The 14,674-nt window shown below is 37.8% G+C and overlaps 1 protein-coding gene across 3 annotated transcripts in view; it reads left to right on the top strand.

The window, feature by feature from the left end:
- LOC138692289 (protein FAM13A) overlaps positions 1-14,674 on the top strand; it is a 461,772-nt gene that overhangs the window by 263,625 nt on the left and 183,473 nt on the right. For all 3 annotated transcript variants that reach the window (XM_069815475.1, XM_069815471.1, XM_069815472.1), the window contains one exon: positions 3,494-4,055. The gene's annotated coding sequence lies outside the window, so the exon portion shown is untranslated. The remainder of the gene's footprint in view (positions 1-3,493; positions 4,056-14,674) is intronic.

Here is a 14,674-nt window from a genome sequence, read left to right as displayed (position 1 = left end):
CAATACCTAAAAACATTAACTAAGACAAAAATCTTCCAATTTAATTTTGAATTGTGATAAAGTCCGGCAGTCCCTGACGTCATTAGGTAACGAATTCCAGAGGCGAGGTATTTCTACAGTATAGGAGGATGAATATAAAGACGTTCTATGATGAGGGATAGAAAGAAGTGCTTGAAGAGTTGTAAGAAATTGAAAGCGCGATAACAGATAATTTGGAGTAGAAGTATGCATGATTCTAAACAGAAGAGACAGTGAATGTATTGTTCTTCGTTCCTTCAGACGCACCCATGAAAGTAACTGGAGGGAAGGTGTTATATGATCAAATTTACGAGTATTGCAGATGAATCGTATGCACGCATTATGAACATGTTGTAGTCTCTCAGCTAAGAGTGAACTTACATTAGTTAGCATTAACTATGGAATTCACAAGACATTTTTAGCTTCAGAATACTAGCTAAATAAAGAAATTATACTTCTGAATAGTTCATTCTTTACCTGTAATATTCTTTTACCCTTAAAACTAAAGAATAATGGTACTTTACAAACAACTTCAAATTAGTGTAATTCTGAAAATATTGAGATTAGGACAAATGTTTATATGACATTTTTTACTAATAATGTCTTCGGAAATGACGGTAAATCCTCGTCAATCACCCTGTATTTTGTTTCCTATGTAGTGTCCTATGTTATCTTATCTCAAACATAGACCCTACTACTAGCGTCATACTATTTGAGCCATGCCACGTGTAAGGTTTTAAATCATCAGAAAGAACAAAAGGATGTTTCCTGAGAAGAGAACAAAACGTAATAAAAACGATTTCCAGCTGTGCTTATTTATTTATTGTAGTACAAAAGTCTGTTTTCGCAGTCTGTTGAATCATAAAAGAAATGACGCAATTCTCAAGAAACTGGAAATCGCACTCTTCCTCTATAAAATTAATAAACTAAAACAAAGTCGGGTAAAATTAATGAAGACACACCGATATTAATAGGGCTAGAAGATCGAATTTTCACTGCAGGTATGTGAGTTCGAATCAGGGCAAGTCGAAATGGAATTTGTAGTGGAGAAAGACGGTGTAGGGATACATTTTCTGCAAGCAGTCCCCTTTCCATCATTTCTTCATTGTTCTAACCCACGAAATGAAGTACACTATCCAAGTTGTACTTTTAAGGTGGTTTAACCACGTTTGGCATACGCAACAAATAACCCGCCCATGACAGATATCGACATGAATAGAGCTCAGATTTTATGAAATTACATTTACTATTCCTGTGTATAGGGTGTAAGTAATACTCGTATTTCTTGGATAAAGTATAACAAGAAATTCTGATACCATATTAGTCTCAAATGAACAGTTTTCTCACAAAAAAAGATTTCCCCCTAAATGTTAACACTGTTTTACTCGATAAGTACTATCCGTATGATTCTAATTTTTACTTTTATAATTAAAGAAACTGATAAGAAATTATTTATCCCTTCGCAGTGTTTCAATAAAATGGACGGTTTTTTTTTTTGCAAAGTAAATAAAAGGGTTAACACGTATCGTTATTCCCTGCCACTATTAAGTCTGGCAATCCTACTGTGGTGACTGAAGGTCGGAAATCTGCTGTTCGGACCGAGTGCGTGTGTGCTTTCGTACGTGAGCTGGCGAGTGCTGATTCCAAACTACACAGACTAATTTTCTAATGAACCATGTACAGATACGGAATTAAATTTTAGAGCTAGTCTTGATGGGAGTTCACCTGAATGTAGGCAACAATTTCACACGACTGTCCACAAGTAGCATGTTTACTGCGCATGCGCAGTGTGTTGTAAGCGAAACTTTTATACTGTAATAGGAGCTACAAATTTTATTTCCGTATCTATACTTCATTACAAAACGCTTACTAGGTTTTATTTATTTTAATGCAATCTATTTCCGCTTTCAATCTGTACAGTTATATCACTTCCACCCTGTATGTAGCTAAGAGAAAAGCAAAAGTGTCAGCAAATCACACTAGAAAGGTCATTATTCCGAAGTTTTAAGTTACATATTACGTCACATATTTTCTTGCATATGTTATTACGTATTTTGGTGTATATTAAAAATTGTACATATTTCGAGGTATAGGCCTATTGTCTATTTAAAAAAAAACACGAATTTATATATAATTTTTATCATTTTAACCTCAATCTCCTCACTTAATATGGAATTGTTTATACCACCTGTCCCTCCTGCATGCACTTCTTAAATTCGACAACCCATTTTTATGACAACATACTAAAAACCGAATACGCCATATCCGCATACAATTTTTAACAGAAAATTCTTTCTTTGTCATCATCTGATACTCAATTTTTTTTTTCAAAATTCAGTTATTTGTGACAATTTGTTTACAAAATACACAATATAGACTCGGCTAAACATTTATCCCTAAACATGGAGTAACTATATACATATCAAAGAATATACTCTTTTCGACGGTCATTGCTTTCATAGGCCATAAAACCAATGAAAGCTGTTCATTGTTGATTAATGTTAGTGTACTGTTTAATTTCATGGTCTACTCCACATGATTGTACATGATTATAGATATGAGATGAAACAGATCAGTCATGTAACTGTGAGAAAGGCAATGGGCTGTTTTTATAATAGAAAATTGTTTGGCTGTGAATGGTTCTCATTTTGAGCCTCTGTTGTAAAGTTTGGTTAGTGATAGTGTTTTGTTTAGTTTTATGGCTACTCAACTTGATTTTACGTACTTATTTGTCCTAAGTTTTAAGTTCATGAAACAAGTTTAATAAATAGTTCAAAGACATGAAATTGAGAATGGGTAAAATTTCTACGCAATGATACGTAAAATTCGGAGTAATTATGTAAATCTTAAAATAGGATGTCATTTAAAAAAAAAAATAAAATTTACTGTCACACCCAGTATGTGTGAATAACTTTTCCCGAAACTGATTTCAGATTGTGAGAAGTAATTTAATACTTTTTAATGATTGAATAAAATTAATAAAATCGGTTAAAACTAGACATGTTTCGGAGGAATGTTCCTCCATCTTCAGTGGTAGTACCACGACGCTGGTACAGATGTTCGATCGCGTAAGGAAGACTTAAGCTACGTTACGCAGTCGAACATCTGTACCAGCGTCGTGGTACTACCACTAAAGATGGAGGAGCATTCCTCCGAAACATGTCTGGTTTTTAACCGATTTTATTAATTTTATTCAATCATTAAAAAGTGTTCATATAACTGTATTAAATTACTTCTATTGTATATAACTATCCCACTCATGAACACTGTTGTGTCTGACCTAACTTATGTAATTTAATCACATTGTGTCGTTTATCTTCAACGGCTTTTGTATAAAACTCTTTTTGTAAAATTAACATTTAAGACGTTATGAGTAATATTCCATACTTAATGAAGACTCTGTATACTTGTGAAAGAATATCTTAAGGAATTAATTTTGTTGTATTCTTACCTGCATTGTTTGTATGGATTTCAGATCGCTGTCTAATCGGACTAGGAGCGAGGGGAAAGTGACGTAACCATCTAGAAGTGGTGGCGTCTTCCACTCCATGCTAACATTACGTCTGGTGTCTACCCATTTCCTGAAACAGCCATAGACATGCTGTGACGCCACGATGTGTCGCGATCGAGACATGAATCCCTGAACTGTCACTGAACACACCCCGCCGTATCTACCGAACAAGTGAACTTCAATAGCAAAATATTAAAAAAAAAAAAGAACAAGTGGTTGTTATCCTGCAAGTGAAATAAGTAAAGCTGCAATAGGGAATGCTATCAGTACTGTTCCTACAAAAATAATAAAAATAAGAACAATTGTTTCCTTCAAGCATAGAAAAAGAAAACCGCGAACAATTCTCTTTAACTAACTAAACAAGTGAACTCTAGACATATCTTGATTTCTTCTGTAATCATTATCATCCCATTGTTTTATTTACCATATTCTCAAGTTTTTGTGTTACTCCTACTTTGCTAATTTGTGTGTGTGTGTGTGTTCGGATATTCAGACCACCCTGTGGAACATCGCAAGGGAGTGCATTGTAAGTATTACTATTACTAAAGGTATCTCAAACGCATGTTAACCTAGTTATTATTAATTCAAGTGGCGAACTGTTTTAAGTTTTTTTTGCCTTTGGTATGTGAAAATTATTTCACATTTTAAAGTTCAGCCTCCTGAGTCCTGAGACATTTGTTGTCTTATTTTTGAAGTTCATTACAATTCTACACTTGAAAAAAAAAGTCACTGAGATAAGGAAAAATGCTGAAAAAATTCTGCAGGTTACAATTAGGGCACAAATGCAAGTATATTATACTATACTTTGGGTCTCTGCACATACATCTTATATCATAATCAGATATGAACTATGGTATAGTATACTATACCTCCAGAACTCAGGAAGATAAATTATTTTCACATTGCAAAAACTGAAATAGAACTTTAGTTGTTACATGGAAGTTCTGGTTAAGTTTGAAAAATATCCCATTCAAGATATAAAGATACATACGGTCTCTTTTTGTGGAACATTCACGAAACTGCTACTACGTGCTTGTACAGTGTTTTTTTTTCTGCCACAATTGAAGACTGGACAGAAAAAAGGTGGTAAGTGCCAAAGGGACAAACCGTAGAAAACGAAGCTTTCGTGTGCAGCTAGAATGTAATATACGTTTTGCACATCTATGGTAGAAACTAGAGTGTAAATAAAATTACAATGAGGCTCAGCGGATTCAACCAGAGACGTACTCTTTAACTAATTTTCAATGATATTGGCACTTAAAGAATTTTTTATGCCCAATCTTCAATGCTAGCAGTGGTAACATAAAACTAACGAAGTCTCTTGGTTTATTGTTCTCAACAAACTGAAGGATCGATGTAAAGAGAAACTATGCGGAGACTAAAAGGAAGGCAGAAGGTAGAAAAGGTTGGAGAATGCTGTGTTTGCAGTGAAAGACCTGCCCTGGGGCAGAACACTTATGTGTTATGTATGTATATACAATGACCAAGAGTACCTTGACTTCAATAGTGATGACGGAGCAGGATCTAATGAACCTAATCCGAAGTTATTCATTATCATTAGGGCTAGGATTTTGATGAAATTGCATCTTTTTTCTATTAAGCGAGAAAAACACCTGCGTTAGTATTTATATGATATGTGATAAACTGAGTGTTTTAAGACATATTTGTTAGGGCATTTTTTTTTTTGCATTTTTTTGCCTGTTTCGGCTCATAAGAGCATCTTTTGTTTTATTCGGTCATTTTTGAGGCATTCAATTTTGGCAATGAATCCCCATTATTAATGTAAAATAATGTTTGTATTCTTTGATATTTCCTCTACATATTTTGTCCATTAATACCCATTATTTTGTATAATATTTTAATCGTTTTCCTGCACAAATATTGCCATTTTAATTTAGTACACCCCATGTAATGGATCAGTCCAACCACCCCTTCAATATAGACTCCTCTATACCTGTAAGTTCCGGATAAGAGTGGCCTTGTGGTGGACTACATGAAACTACATCAGGTAATATAATTAATTTAAGTATACCACTTAGAAAAAATTATGTAAAATTTAATAAACTTAAAATGTTGGTACTAGAATTTAATTTAATTACTAGTCTAAATATTAAATAGCACAAAACCTCTTTTCCTACTAAGCCAATTATATAAGATCAATATGTTCTTATAACTGTATTATATTACTTTTATTATATATAACTATCTTAATCATGAACACTGTTGCATCTGACCTAACTTATATAATTAATCATGGTTACTAGTGAAGAAAACTTGGTCAATCAGTACCACGACATGCGTCTCCAAATTGAACTGCTAAACAAAAAAATTTGGTTTAACAAAACATGCCTAAAGGAAGATTTAAAAACCCAAATACATCAACATTAAACCAAATATACATTCCCGAAGTGCTGAACACATAGACAAATTTTGCACAAGAACTTGGCTAGTAAATGAAATCAAATCATCTTTTATACAGAAAGATGAAATCAACCTCAAATTATATAAGTGTCACCTTAACATACTCAATGCTATACATCCCATAAAATGGGAACTCATTCAAAAAGAAATTTTCCTACGTATTAGTAACAAAGTCAGATTTCAATTTCTTAAGCTACGCAAGAAACTTCAAAATCTACGAGCTTCACAAAAACCGAAGAAACAAGAATCCAACTTCAAACCCTTGGCTCAGCATTCTTTTCAAGACCGAATAGTTAATTTGTCACATGTCACTTTTGATAACAAAGAAACAGACTTGTTAAAGAATGGACATAAATACAATTTAGATGAAAATCATACTAACTCAATCCAACAACTTGTTCTTGATTCTGAAATAGCCTTGCAAAATATTTGTGATCCTCAAAAAAAACATATTACGCTATACAATTGCAGCTAGAATTAAAAAAATACAGTTCAATATAAAAAATAAATAAAAAAAATAAAAAGTGTTCATATAACTGTATTATATTACTTTTATTATATATAACTATCTTACTCATGAACACTGTTGCATCTGACCTAACTTATGTAATTAATATAAGATCAATTTTTAGGGAATTTTTAAGGGCATTTTGAAAGATTTTTAGGTCATAAATGCATTGTTTTTAGGACATTTTTTCATTATTAATGGATCATCAAAATCCTAGCCCTAATCATCATCATCATCATCATTATAATGATGAAAGAATTACTCCTAGAATAGATCCCCGACTAACCGTTTCAAATGTATATCATTTTACCTTTTACGTGTGTTTCCAAATTATATGTAATACGCTTTGTCAAATCTGGCAACCTTTTCATAAGGGAAGCAAAATTTATTTATTTATTTACCGGTACTAAGTTTTCTTAATATGCTTCCATAGTTCCGTCTGAAATCGAACTGGAGTCCACGCATTACCATGGATTCCCACCCTATATCTCTACCTTTTCAACTCCCTTTCTTCCTACTCGCCAAGAAGTAAATAAAATTATTTTCCTTCAGCTGATATGGCTTCCCCCCTCCTTCCGTTCCCTTCCTCGGACCTACGTGCCACAGTGGAATATGCCTACAAAACCGGAAGTGTTTAACAGTGACCTTCGCGAAAGGACACAAGTGTCAACGTTCTATTTCTTGTTTATTAAAAAGTGTTCCGTCTCACCGAGCGCACTGGGAATGGATAATGTTAATTACAGCATATTATTACATTTGCATCAGACTCGGCTCACTCGTGTAATCAATCGCCTTGTGTGGGGAGTTGAGGTTAGCGCGGCAAGGGCTTTGCAACTTCTTAAGAATCGCATTACTGCTGCTTACTTGGAAATATGTCAATGTCACCGCCTGACACGTCTCGAAATTTCTGAAAACAATGACTAAAGATAACAGTGCAGAATTGCTATCCGAAATATTCAGGTAGGAATGTTGAAAGCGTATCGCGAAAAATACTTGTTCACGGAAGTGAAGGCGTAATAATTGCTGATATGCCACTCTGATTACGTTATTGTACTGTACATAACATAGTTCGTACGAAACTACAGTTACTTACTCTAGTGTATTTTAACATCTACGAGTCCATTATATTTCGACAGCTTAAAAGCATACCTCAGGTGGTTTGATGGAAGATTCATTAATTGGTAAGTTATATTTATTATTTTTATTATGATTATCTGGCACTGTTATTGGTTTATTATTATCTCTACATTATTACTCTTATAACTATGTACGCTGTTATCATTCCTAATAATCGTTGTTACTTTTAATGATCGCTCTTAATCATCGGCGTCATCGCCACTTCCAATCATCGTCATCGCCACTCCTAATCATCGTCATCGCTATTTCTAATGATCGCCACTCCTAATCATAGTTGCCATCACTCGAAGATCATGGTCGTGGTTGTCACTCGTAATCATCATTCCCGTCTCTCATAATCGTCGTTACCCTTAATCACCATCATTGTTGTTATCGGAACTTATCATCGTAATCGTCACACCTTATGGTCACTCAGCATCGTCATCGTCACTCCTAATATCGTCATCGCCTATCCTTATCATTGCCGCCATTGTCACTCCTAATCATCGCTGTCATCGCTAGTAACCACTGCCGTTGTCACTCCCAATCAGTCCTCGTCACTCCTAATCATCGCCGTAGTCACTCTTAATCACCGCCGTCGTCACTCTTAATCGATGCCGCCGCCACTTAGACGCCGCCTCCGTTACTCCTAATCGCCACTGTCACTCCTAATCATCGCCGTCACTATTAATCGCCGCCACAGCCGTTACTCCCAATCGCCACTGTCGTCACTCTTAATCACCGCATCGTAACTCTTAATCCCCACTGTCGTCACTCCTAATCACCGCCGTATTCACTCTTGATCGTTGCCGCCTCCGTTACTCCTAATCGCCACTATCGTCACTCCTAATCACCGCCGTAGTCACTCCTATTCACCGCTGTCGTCACTCGTAATCGCCGCCACCATTTAGACGCCGCCTCCGTTACTCCTAATCGCCACTGTCGTCACTCCTAATCACCGCCGTAGTCACTCCTAGTTACTGCCGCCGTCACTCCTAGTCCTACCTCCGCCACTCCTAATCGCCGTCATACTCAGGCGTCGCCTTCCCTACTCCTAATCGCCACTGTCGTCACTCCTAATCATTGCCGTAGTCACTCCTAGTTACTGCCGCCGTCACTCCTAGTGGTGCCTCCGCCACTCCTAATCGCCGTCATACTCAGGCGTCGCCTTTCCTACTCCTAATCGCCACTGTCGTCACTCCTCACTGCTGTAGTCACTCCCAGTTACTGCCGCCGTCACTCCTAGGTGCTGCCTCCGTCACTCCTAATTGCCGTCATACTCAGGCGTCGCCTTTCCTACTCCTAATCGCCACTGTCGTCACTCCTAATCACTGCTGTAGTCACTCCCAGTTACTGCCGCCGTCACTCCTAGGTGCTGCCTCCGCCACTCCTAATCGCCGTCTTACTCAGGCGTCGCCTTTCCTACTCCTAATCGCCACTGTCGTCACTCCTGATCACTGCTGTAGTCACTCCCAGTTACTGCCGCCGTCACTCCTAGTGCTGCCTCCGCCACTCCTAATTGCCGTCATACTTAGGCGTTGTCTCCCTTACTTCTAATCGTCACCGTCGACACTCTTAGGCGCCGTCGTCGCCGCCACTTAGACGCCGTCTCCGTTACTCCTAATCGGCACTGTTGTCACTTCTAATCACCGCCGCCGTCACCCTTAATCATAATTTTTGTCACTAACAATCACCATAGTCGTTGTCACTCCCAGCCATCATAATCGTCGTCAATCTTAATTGTCGTCGTCATCCTTTTTAATAATGAACTCTTTATGGTCATCGTTAAAGGACTGGACGTTTTGGCTCTATACATGATCATTTTTAGAGCTTCACGAGTCAACAATAAAGCATCTGTGCTACCTGGTCGTGAGGTCAGAATAATGCTGTACCACTGCGGACCAACGGATCGACTATACATACAGCCTCTATAGCAAACATATTCGTTTACGTGTTATGACTAGAATCTGGTACATTGAAACTTAATAAAAATTCTCCAGTAGATTTTATCAGCGGAGAACGTACAGTTCAGTCAGTCACTTGGCGTCTTCACAGTAAAGGTTCACAGATGTATTTCGCAAGACTGAAGTGGGACAAATTCACCTGAAAGACTTCCGGTTTTACTTGTCACTCTCATCGTGTGATTGGTTCATTATCTTATTAATTTGTCATTGTCTTTGAACATCCTCCGTAGTTTTAAACGGGACGTTAAATAAAGAAATACGAGGTACTCTTTGGTATACAAACCGCCATAGTTATCTACGCAGCAAGTCGAGCTTTTCAGTGCCAGATATTTTACCATGTGTCGTAACGACAGAGAGTTGTGCCATCACAGAGTTCTGTTACAGTTATGGACCCAAGAGACTTCGTCAACAAATCTCTGCGCATACATTGGGACATGGTCTAGCTGGCTATCCAGAACTTCCATGTGTTAAGGTTTTTGCCAGTGTCTGTAGTTTAAAGCGATGTTATTTTCCACGTGCAGTAAGTGAATTTAAAACTTAACGGCCTTGACATCATTTTTTATTTCCGTATACACAATGTAAGTTTTGTTTTTGTGGATCGAAAGAGTCTGTACACAAGTTTGAATTTTTTATTATCTCCATGTACAAATACGGGAAATCAGGACAAGATCGACGTTTTAAGAAATAACTTATTTACAATCAATTAATGATATTTGAAAGAGTGTTTTTGACATTAATATTGGTTTTCAAACCAATGTCTTCATTATCTAGAGATGTATGAAAGGTTCGTACTCATTTTTTCCTTCAGAATCAGAAATTAGATTCGGCGTGATAATTACATAACATTTTTTTTTCTGATTATATTTCTGAAGAGCGATACATTTTTTGCAACTTTGTTTACTTTTAAAACTCTTGTTGTGTACATTCTTTTCACCAGCTTCATTAAGATAGTAGAGCAGTAAGTTTTCTCCCATATCCATCACTTCGAATCTTTCTTCCCTCCAAACACTTTTTACGTAGGGCTACGTCTATATGTATTAGTAGTATTTATTTATTTAATCTGGTAGAGATAAGGCCGTCAGACCTTTTCTGCTTCTCTACCAGGGGATTACATAAAAATGAAAACCTCTTGTTCTTATATTCCCCTTGTTCTCCTTGTATTCCCCTTATTCTCCTTGTATTCCCCTTATTCTCCTTGTATTCCCCTTGTTATCCTTGTATTCCCCTTGTTATCCTTGCATTCTCCTTGTATTCCCCTTATTTTCATTGTATTCCCCTTGTTCTCTTCGTATTTCCCTTGTTCTCGTCGTATTTCCCTTGTTTTTCTTACAGTCTCCTTGTTCTCATTGTATTCATCTCGTATTCCCCTTACTCTCAATATATCCTCCTTGTGTTCCCATTGTTGTCCTTGTTCCTGGTGTTTTTCCTTGTTTTCCCTTCCTTCTCCTTTTATTCCCCTTGCTCTCGCTGTACTCCTCTTTTTCTCAATGTATTCTCCTTGTTTTCAATGTATTCCCATTGTTTCTTAATGTATTTCCCCTTGATTTTAATGTATTTCCTTGTCCTCAATATATTCCCTTTCTTCTCAATGTATTCCCCTTGTTTTCAATGTATTCCCATTGTTTCTTAATTATTTCCCCTTGATTTTAATGTATTTCCCTTGTCCTCAATATATTCCCTTTCTTCACAATGTATTCCCCTTGTTTTCAATGTATTCCCATTGTTTCTTAATTATTTTCCCTTGATTTTAATGTATTTCCCTTGTCCTCAATATATTCCCTTACTTCTCAATGTATTCCCCTTGTTTTCAATGTATTCCCATTGTTTCTTAATTATTTCCCCTTGATTTTAATGTATTTCCCTTGTCCTCAATATATTCCCTTTCTTCTCAATGTATTCCCCTTGTTTTCAATATATTCCCCTTATTGTCATTATCATCTCTTTGGTTTCCCTGTCTTTCTCTTTTTCTCTTGTATTTTTCATGTTCTCATTGTCTTTCTCTTGTGTTCTTGTATTCTCCTTGTTTTTCTTGTATTCACCCTTATTCTCAATGTATTGTTCTTGTTTTTAATATATTTCTCTTATCTTCATTTTATCTTTGTTCTCTTTGTCTTTTCCTTTTCTCATTTTCTTCCCCTTGTGTTCTCTCTATTTCCCATGCCCTTGCTGCGCACCTGTCGATAGGTGATCGCACCCATACCTAGTTCTACGTAAAGATATGCAGCATAGTAAAGATATGTAACTGTCTATTTTTTCACAATCGGAAATGCTCGAAAAGATGCGAGATCTGATGGATGTTGTGAAGGCATTGCGGTGATTTCCCTGAACGTTGTCATGGTCACCCCAGCCTTTAGCCTTGTCTCATCTTGAAGCAGGAACCATTTTTCTAGGAAAATATGATTCGTCTTTTCTTTCTGATTGTACTCTTCTAAGGAGAATGGCGCAATATTTCCTATTGACATTTCGGTCGTGAGACACTCATTACCGCAGAATAACTCTGTCTTCAAACAAGACAATCGGCAAGGCTTTAGCGGAAGGATTGGTGGAAATATTTTTGGATGGAGAAGAGTCCAGCATGTTTCCATACTGAGGGCTACCGCATCGTTTCGTTAATCACGTGTGATGATGCTTCTGTTTCGTAGCATCAGGAACTCAGTTGATAGAGCAATTGGCTACGGACTGGAATGCTCTGAGTTCAATCCCGGGTGGTAGTGGCGGGGGGATTTTTCTCACTGCTAAACTACCAGACTGCCCCCTTGGTTCCCTCAACTTCATGTTAGGACCTGAGACGAGATTTTTCTCACTGCTAAACTACCAGACTGCCCCCTTGGTCCCCTCAACCTCATGTTAGGACCTGAGACGAGATGTTATGGCACCAACCTGCGCGAAGTTTTAAATTGCCGGCCAGCAGGGTAGAGGAGTGGGGGTTGTTTGGGTTACGGTTCTCAAGCTCAGAGCGGCAGGCATATCCGTTTCATCTCTTTCTAAAAACATTCGTCTTACCTTAGTATCACCACTTCCCTAGTCAAGAGTTCGAAGGTACCTAATGAAATTACGCCCGCTATTCCATCTTTATATTCTTATTCCCCGTCCGAATCAGGCGACTGATCTGTGCTGGAATCAGATATCCCTAAGTTTATGGAAATGTTCTCCAAAATACTGTCCATCACGTGCTCGCTTTCAATGTAATTGTTCTCTACTTTCTTCACATAATCATACACTGATATCCATTCTTGGAAGAAGCGATTACAGAGTCGGCCTCTGCTTATGTGTAGCGTAGAAATTATAGATGAGTCTTCTTATGACTTCCTCATCAAAACTGTCTACAGCTGCAACAATATTCTTCTTCGGCTGTGATTTTTCCGGACTGGAGAAAGAATCTGCTGTTCCTGCCTCAATATTTTTCCCTTCTTTCCTGATTCTTGCCAAGGTTCGCTTTGAAATACCAGTGGCAGCCAGTACTCTTGCACACACGCTTTTCAATGGAATTGGTATTCCATTTACAGCCTCTTCTGACATAAATTTCTATACATTTTATACTATTTCATGTCCTTGACTATGAACTACTCTATGATTTCACACCTTAGACAATGCCATAATGAGGGCGCTCAGAAGGACAATGTTTTCAGTATTAGCAATAGCGGTAGTAGCAGAACGATCTGAACACTCGGAATGCTAGTAACCAACAAACCCAACACCCCTCCAGTTGAGTGTGAGGGCGAGTCCAAGCAAACGAACTAAAATGCATCCCTCGCGTCGATGCCATAACTTCTCGTCCGGGCTCTACATTGGAAAGTTGGTTCTTTCTGTGGATATAAAGACGGTCAGAGCGCGGTGCTGAGCATACCTCCTCATTCTAATACAGAGGTTACGAAAGCCTGCCCTGCCATGCTCCCCTTCCACAATGGGATGCGCCTTCGTGGCGTCTGAGAACACTTTTCACCTTCCTGTTTCATGATGATAGATTTCAGTCCGTTTTCTTTTCTGACCTTCACGTACATTACACCAGAACGCGTTAGTTATTAGCTGTTTTATTATGAGCCATCTCTTTTGGCATTCCTAAGGAAGTAGGCACTTCCCTTAATGGATATCTTCTGTCTTCATTCAGCAGCTTTCGTGCGCTCTCTGCATTCATGTACCAGTGGAATTGCTGAGTGAGGCCTACTGTACGATGATAATCTTTAAAATTCGTTTTGTCATCAATGTCATCATATTAATAGCGTTTCCACCATTTGAACCGCACATCTTTTCATCGATATTCACCTCAAACGTGTCGTAGATTACAACTTAACGTTAAAGGACGAATTAGTAAGGGGAAAACCCCGGTGGGAGAATAAAAGTTCCCAAAGATAACCTCCAGTAAATTAAATCACCCAAATATAAATGTAATGCAAATAGGTATATACTTGATTAAGCTTATTAAAGATTTTTTTAGTAGGTTATTTTACGACGCTTTATCAACAGCTTAGGTTATTTAGCGTCTGGATGAGATGAAGGTGATAATGCCGGTGAAATGAGTCCGGGGTCCAGCACCGAAAGTTACCTAGCATTTGCTCGTATTGGGTTGAGGGAAAACCCCGGAAAAAACCTCAACCAGGTAACTTGCCCCGACCGGGAATCGAACCCGGGCCACCTGGTTTCGCGGCCAGACGCGCTAGCCGTTACTCCACAGGTGTGGACTATTAAAGATTAAAACGTCATATAATATACAGACCAATTGCATTAGATTAAACAATAATTAACTTCATCATCTTCCGATAACATAATAATTTAAGATACAAGTCAGTTCCGTAACAAATAATGGCAGTGCCAGAAACATCAATAACATTCTTTTTTGACGCCTTTTGAGTATAATATGAAGTAATAACAAGGTTTTCCATAAAAGTTGTATCAGTTTAAATGGGACAAGCATTTCCTAGGTTAAGGTTTCTAAATTTCGAGTTAACAGCAGAAACATAGCAAACCAAAACTGCCGTTACATCAGGTTAAACCAGACCTGGGCACTAATAACTCAGTCGAGTCACTGCAGATTTCCCCTTAACTCCCCACTCCACCTTCCCCGACTGATACGAGTAGACAGGAAGGTAAGCATTGCTCAGTGGTGGATTGTATAAGGCAGGTCGCCTGAAATCCATC

Source organism: Periplaneta americana, chromosome 16, assembly GCF_040183065.1.
Source record: "Periplaneta americana isolate PAMFEO1 chromosome 16, P.americana_PAMFEO1_priV1, whole genome shotgun sequence".
Classification (NCBI taxonomy): Eukaryota; Metazoa; Arthropoda; class Insecta; order Blattodea; family Blattidae; genus Periplaneta; species Periplaneta americana.
Note: the sequence above shows the minus strand (reverse complement) of the source record. Positions and strands in the feature narration are given on the sequence as shown.